The sequence below is a fragment of the Physeter macrocephalus genome, chromosome 6 (assembly GCF_002837175.3).
Source record: "Physeter macrocephalus isolate SW-GA chromosome 6, ASM283717v5, whole genome shotgun sequence".
In the NCBI taxonomy this organism is placed as follows: domain Eukaryota; kingdom Metazoa; phylum Chordata; class Mammalia; order Artiodactyla; family Physeteridae; genus Physeter; species Physeter macrocephalus.
The window spans coordinates 80,622,429-80,629,725 of NC_041219.1; positions in this window are offsets into that span (position 1 = coordinate 80,622,429).

A 7,297-nucleotide genomic window follows, 5' to 3' on the forward strand; every position below is an offset into this window, starting at 1 on the left:
ACTTCACTCTGTATGACAGTCTCTAGATCCATCCACGTCTCAACAAATGACCCAATATTGTTCATTTTTATGGCTGAGTAATATTCCATTGTATATATGTACCACATCTTCTTTATCCATTTGTCTGTCGATGGGCATTTAGGTTGCTTCCATGACCTGGCTAATGTAAACAGTGCTGCAATGAACATTGGGGTGCATTCCACTTCTTTAAAAGAAGAAAATTCAAGTGCCATCCTCCTGAGGTAGTTCTAATAGCTAAATGAGATATTGCAGGTAAAGCACAATAGCTAGCACACATTAAGTGTTGAGTAAATGTTTTAAATAGAAAAAGGTAACTTTTGAGGTCATTACTCACGCTAAGTCTTTTATTAACTTCTAAATAGACTTAATTATCAGCAATTTTTAACTTTCTAGTTGAAAATTAGGAAACCCATCTTTTTCTGAGCCTTTGTTATGAATCTTTTAGAAAGTTAATCTAACAATGAGCATGTATTCATGTGTAACAAGAAAACATCTAATATCATTCTGAAACATCTATCTCAGTTTAATGATGACATACAAATATTACTCAATCTACCTTTCTAGTTGTTCAACCCCTGAGATTTCATCATCATTCATTTTTTCTCCTCTTGGACTTTTCTCTCTTTCACCTACTTCTTAAATATTAGTATTTCCCAGGATTCTGTTCCCTGCTCTCTTTTCTTAATTTATCCTCCCAAGTGATCTTATACACATCATGACTTCAATTCCTACCAATCCATTGATATCACCCTATATAACCTCCATTTTGACAAATACCAATAGAATGTCCAGATTAACAGAAATACCACAATAGGGACAACACTTGGATTTACATATCTAAGGGATACAGAAAGGAATATAGTTGTAATATCAGCCAAGATTTGAAAGTGCAAGCTTCTAGACCTTCCAAATACTCAGACCTTCTGCAATATATAACATCAGACCTTCTGGAAACTTTACTTCCCCTTCTAGTCCTAGCCTTATATACGTAAAGCTAAACTGGTCCTATATATAGCCTTCTGAAGAGACTGCCTCACCTAGGCCAGGTAACTCATCAATCTCAGAGTTATACAATGTACAGTGTGATAGCTAAGGTGCAGTACAGAGGATATTCAGACATGAACAAATCCTATATTCTCAGCTTCCCTAGGCTACCACAGCCTAGTCCAAGGGCATCCCTAAAGTTAGTGCTATGGAAATAAAACAAGAAATTGTTATTCAGATATCTCTGAAATTCATAATATCAAGCCCTTTTACACAAAATTATAACTCCAGAGCTCTTGTGTGAGATCCAGATATGAACATTCCACTGCCTACTGGACATCTTTACCTGGAAGTTTCACTGGCACCTGCCACTCCTCCCCCAAAAGGAGTCGGTCCTCTTCATACGTCACCTTTCTCAATGAAAGGCATCACCATCCATCTGGTTGCCCAGACGAGGAAACTAGGAATCAGACTGGATTCTTCCTACTCCCTCACTGACTACATCTAAGCTGAATCAAATTCTGTTCATTCATCCCCCTTCGTAATCCAATGCATCGATCATCCATCACCATCTCTCGCTGATTTAAAACAGATTCCAAAGTATAATCTCTACCTCTAGTCCATTTTCAACTTATTTCCACGTTGGTCCCAGGGGCTTCTTTCTGAAATGAAAATGTGAATCCCTTTTATAATTATTGTTTTCAGATTGAAGTCCAAACTCCTTTTCATGGTGTACTAGTTAGATTATTTTTAGATACCTCAGGCAGTAGGGGTTCAAAGAATAGTGCATGAGAAAATAAGAGAGAAAGGAGTTTCAACCACAAAGCCAGGCCCCATGGGAATATAGGAAAAGCTTGGCTTCAAAGAGCCTAGAATGTAATTTGAAAACTAGAAAAACCTTTGGTGTCCATACTGCTTGATTGATCTCAGCAGCAGATGCATTTTGCTTCCTTCTCCCTAGAATGCTCAGGTATTACCAAGACACAGCTACTCTGTGTTTCTACTAATATTTCTCCTGCCTCTTCCAACCAGTTACCTCACTCCAATTCTACACATCAGTGAGATTCTGTTTTCTTATGGCTTCTGCTTCCCCGTGTCTTTTGCTACCTCATGGTCTTTGCTGCTTTTCTTATTTCTCTGTGTCTATTTAGCTTCTGTCTCACTACCCTACCAACTACATATGTTCTCTTTATGTGTCACATTCATATTTCTAAAGGGAAAGAATCTAAGTAGTTCTGCAAATCACATATATATGGTATATTCCTATTTTGCTGTGCTTTTTGCTGGACCACCTCATAGGTCACTAAAAAGAATACAGATTAACTGTTTTGGGAGCAGGGGACACACCTGGTTCAAACAGCTGTGGTCAAGGGTGATGGATCTATGTGGTCAGGGGAAGGGTCTCATGTGGTACAGAACATGGGCACCTGTGCTGAAGAAAATGTATCAGAGATCTGTTAGTTGAATGAATTAATAAGAAATTTTATTTGCAAATGTGTTTGTAAGTGCTTTCTTGTTCACTTTTTATCAGTAATTATATTTTAATTATTATTTATAATCTAAAGCATTTGGAGATTAAAACTATGTTAAACTCATAATTAATAGCTGTTATGAATTTAATTTTAGTTTTATTTTAGTCTCACTCTATTATTTTTCTTTTGTCATCATTAATTCTCTCTGAATTATTTTTCCTGAAATCAATTCATTTCCACAGTTTTCTTTTTCAAAGAATTTTACTTAGTCCAGAAATAGTCTTTAATGCCTCTTGGCACAGACTGTCTATTTCTTAAAGAATATTCTCAGATAATCTCTTAAGCTTTAATTTTCAGAATTAAAAATTATAACTTCCTGGCTGGTCTAAATTACATACTAACTGAAGAACACAGATGATTTATTTACACAATAAGATGATTATGAAAGACAAATTGTGAATAGAGAAACTATAACCTACTATTTCAAACATCATGTTTCTAAACGTAAAAAAATAAGTTGTTTAAATATTACTTATGCTTACTTTCCAAAATGATTTTTTAAACATTTTATTTTCTATCTTTATTGTAACCTCTTTATGAGCATAAAATGATTCTTACATATGGCCCATCAAAGTTTGGTCCCTGTTGTGTGGAATGGCAGTAACAATGAAGTAACAATGAAGGAGCAAGTTTTTTAACAAGATAGCCATCTTTACTGCAAAACTGCTCTTAGTTGGTCCTTCCCAAAATCATTGTATCAATCAGCTACCAGAGTGCAAATGGTGCAGAAATAGTTCTGCTTTGAGAAAGAAGAGGAAACAGTCACCTCTGATAGATGTCCTCCACTCCTAGCAGTTCACTGAATGTTTTAACCAGCCAAGGGAGGAGTGGCAGTATACAGATTTGCCGGGTTGTTTCTATATTACAGAGATTGAAATACTCCACTGCACCGTTTTCAGAGTCCAGTGGATTAGACTCTTTCATCCTGTGATGATGAATTCTCTAGAGATATTTAATATTAACAAGAAATCATTTTAGAGATATTTCTTCTAATAGTTTTTATTTCTATAGCATCTTAAAGGCTTGTCCTTTATTCTTGCTTTCAGTCATGTTCCTGAGACCAAGGCCACACTGGTTGCCCCCAGCGCCTTTCAGTCAGTTCTCTCGTTGAAGGTCTCATACTGGAAACCCATATGATGGGGGCCTCAGGCCAGCTTATCCTTCATAGCCTTCATTCTGAGCTGCTCTCCTGGACTTGTTTCTCAAACCTGACTCTGTCCTTTGACCCCAGCCTTCCTGGCTGTATTAAGCTGAGTTCCCTGGGAGCAGACCCTAAGGAGAGATTTGTGTGCAAGTAATTTATTAAGGACATGTTCCCAGAAGAAGCCAGTAGAGAGTAGGGGAAGCAGGGAAATGGAAGAGACCAATCAGGCAAAGCCCCAAGGAGGGCAGGGGAACATTAGGGAAGCCTCTAGGCAAGGGATCTGTCTCACGTATATTGGCCACATCAGCCGTTGGCCAAAGGCTCTCCCAGGTCTTTTGGCTCTCCATGTGTAGGAGGCAAAGAAACCAGAAGCCCAAGGGCAGCTCAAGACGCAAAAGCACACTGAAAGGGGAGTAGAGAAAACAGGACAGGCTGCACAGAAATGATGAAAGCGACAGATCTGGCAGAATGCTTCACTACACTGTCTTACTGGGCCACTGTCGGTCATTCCGTCCTCTAGATCAAACCAGCCCTGAGACCCTCTTACCCCAGCTTCCACCGCTGGAGCAGTGCTCTCCCACCAGGCATATGCCAGCGCAGTGGTTCTCAATTAGGGGCGACTTTTCCCCCTCTCCCATCTCCCTATCCACCCTACCCTGGGACACTGGGCAATGTCTGGAGACATTTTAGATTGTCACAACTTGAGGAGGGGATAATCATTGCATCTGGTGGGTAGAGGCCAGAGCTGATGCCAAACATTTTACAATGCCCAGGGCAGCCCCCGCTAACAACGAGTTATCCAGTCCAAAATGTCAGTGGTGCCAAGGTTGAGAAACCTTGCATCTAGCATCAGTTTCGGTAGTTAGATCACTGCTTTGTTCTCCAGTGTTTGAAAACCTGGCTTGTGACCTGTCTGGTACCCCGATTCTCTAGAATGATTCTCACGAATCCCCAGACTCCTTCTCAAACTGAGAGTCAGTCACTGAGGCCCAGCCTCATGTCATGTCCACCTGCCTGCATGTCAGAATAGTGCCTGCTTCTAGGTCCCTGTATCTAGGAGCTTTGTCTACCCACATGTGAACAAGCAGTTCCTCTAACTGGAACTTCTTGAAGTCAGTTATCGTCCCTGAATATTAATATCATCTGTGTGTGTTAATCTGGTCTTGGATATCAAATGCCACCTCCCTGTCTAGACTTCTTCCTATGGCCTCAGTTTTATTTATTCTCCTCTGGCTGATTCTTTCCCCGTCTCACCCTACTGCTCTTTCATCAGATGGGCACACGCAGTTTCACACTCCCATCCTTCCTGCTTAGCCCAGCCTCACTGTAGTTAACACATCTGTGTCCAGCTGCTTGACTAGACACCTCAAAATGTGTTTTAGAGTTAGAAGATGTGTCCCATAGAGAACTAGGAGATCGCATTGGTTTAGCTCAATATTTCCTAACTGGGAAAATCAGGAAAGAGGTGTCCACGCAAAGCAGCATCCAGGCTAGGATTGTCTTGTAAGTTCTCCTCTAAGTCTGAAGAGAGAACAGTTCCCACTTCTAGAGCAACTGTGTGGGGATCTCTATAATAAATGCATTTACTTTTAGACCCACGAATTTTTTTTGCTTAGTTTAATATCAAATTTTTAAAAACTCCCTCTTGAAATTTTTAAAGGATTCAGCAGCAATAAATTGGCTGTGTGGTCTAACACACTGCATGATATGCATATCCTGCCCCCAAAACAACAAAATAAATAAATAAATGGAAACAATGAAATTAATTTATGTTTTGTGATGTGAATATAAACTGATGAGAGAATTAAATCTCTCAGGTCAGTAATAATAAAAAGTCTAACTTGCAAAAAATAAATAAATAAATGTATTCACTATGTCATTTAATTTAACATTTGCAAAAGAATCCTGTGAATTAAGAATTACTGTTTCTATTTTACAGATGAGGAAACTCAGACTCAAAGAGATTAATTCACTTACTAAAAGTCTTCTAAATAGAAAGTTGTGAGTCAGGATTCCCAGTCAGGGTTTTGTTTGTTTGTTTTTTGTGTTTTTTTTTGCCACACTCCACGGCGTGTGGTATCTTAGTTCCCCAACCAGGGATCAAACCCGCGCCCCCTGCATTAGAAGGGCAGAGTCTTAACCTCTGGACCACCAGGGAAGTCCCTCAACTCAGGTTTTTTGACTATAAAATTTGTGCTCCTACTTCATCTGTATTTCAGAAATGACATGTTGTCCCATGAAAATCTGGTAAAGCTTGAGGCGTTTCCCCCCTTAATCTATTTCCTGAACATTATATTGACTATTCCTTTCAGATTGATTATTTGTTTAAAAAGAAAAAACTTGAGGTTTGTCATAATACTCAGTACATTTCCCTGTGGAGAATAACATACGTTCCATTTAATTATAAGCTTATTTTTCTGTCTCCCCGCTATACTACAAGTTCTTCAGTGGAAAGGCCCTTGTATTATTCTTTGCTATACGCCTGGCAACTGGCAAATATATACCCGGCTTCAATAAACATTCATTTTGGTTACGTGGATTCTTGTCCTCTATCAAAGAGGAACAAAGATACTGAGAAAGTTATCAAGACAAGAATTCAAGCAAAGGACAACAAATTAAGGGATAAGGGTATACACACTAGGCAATCTGATCCCACAGAGAGAACTGGGATAAATTTTGGAAGTGAGGGCCGCCATGTACCTGCCACTTCTTTTCCCACATAGCTGTTTCCTTCCCTCAAGAAACATCGATACTTTTTGCGTGAGTGAGTGAATAAGTGATTGACTGAATAAATGAATGCTGCTACTAGGATGAGATTTCTTTCTTCAAATTTTAAGACCTGAACTGTAAAAAATATCTGGTCATTGTGGAAACAACTGTATGTGGCATATAGTGTGTGCCAGACATAAATGTCTCAAATCTTTGAAATAAAACTTGAGTAACAACCAAGATTTCTTCTTGAGATCAGTGAAAACAATGTAGATTCTTGGTCAAGGTTTGGTTACTCTGCAGGCAGTCAAAGATGACTTTCAAGACCCTGGTAATATATCTGACATTTGATAAATCTTTTCTTTTATAAATTACTGTGTTACAGGATTAGTGACTTTACATTTTTAAAATCAGTTTTACAAGAATTAAAATCACACCATAGCAGGAATACAAAAACAAACCAATCCACTCACATTCCCACCACCTGATTAAATTTTTGGTCTTCATTTTTCTTGTTTCTTTATAGTTCCTGTCTACGTTTATGCCTAATTTTTACACATTACCTGGCAGAGTGCCAGATAGGTGAACAGAGGAACACTTTGTGTACTTTTTTTTTTTTTAATATTTATTTATTCATTTGCCTGCTCTGGGTCTTAGTTGCGGCATGCGGGATCTTTGATGCGGCATGTGAACTCTTAGTTGCGGAATGTGGGCTCTAGTTCCCTGACCAGGGATCGAACCGGGGGCCCCTGCATTGGGAGCACGGAGTCTTAGCCACTGGACCACCAGGGAAGTCCCCACTTTGTGTACTTTTGATAATAAACATTATCTGTTTGCTGAGAAAGTCACTTGTTCCCCAGACTAGGATCTGAAGATCAGGTTGTTTGGTCCTAGAGTTATTAAATCA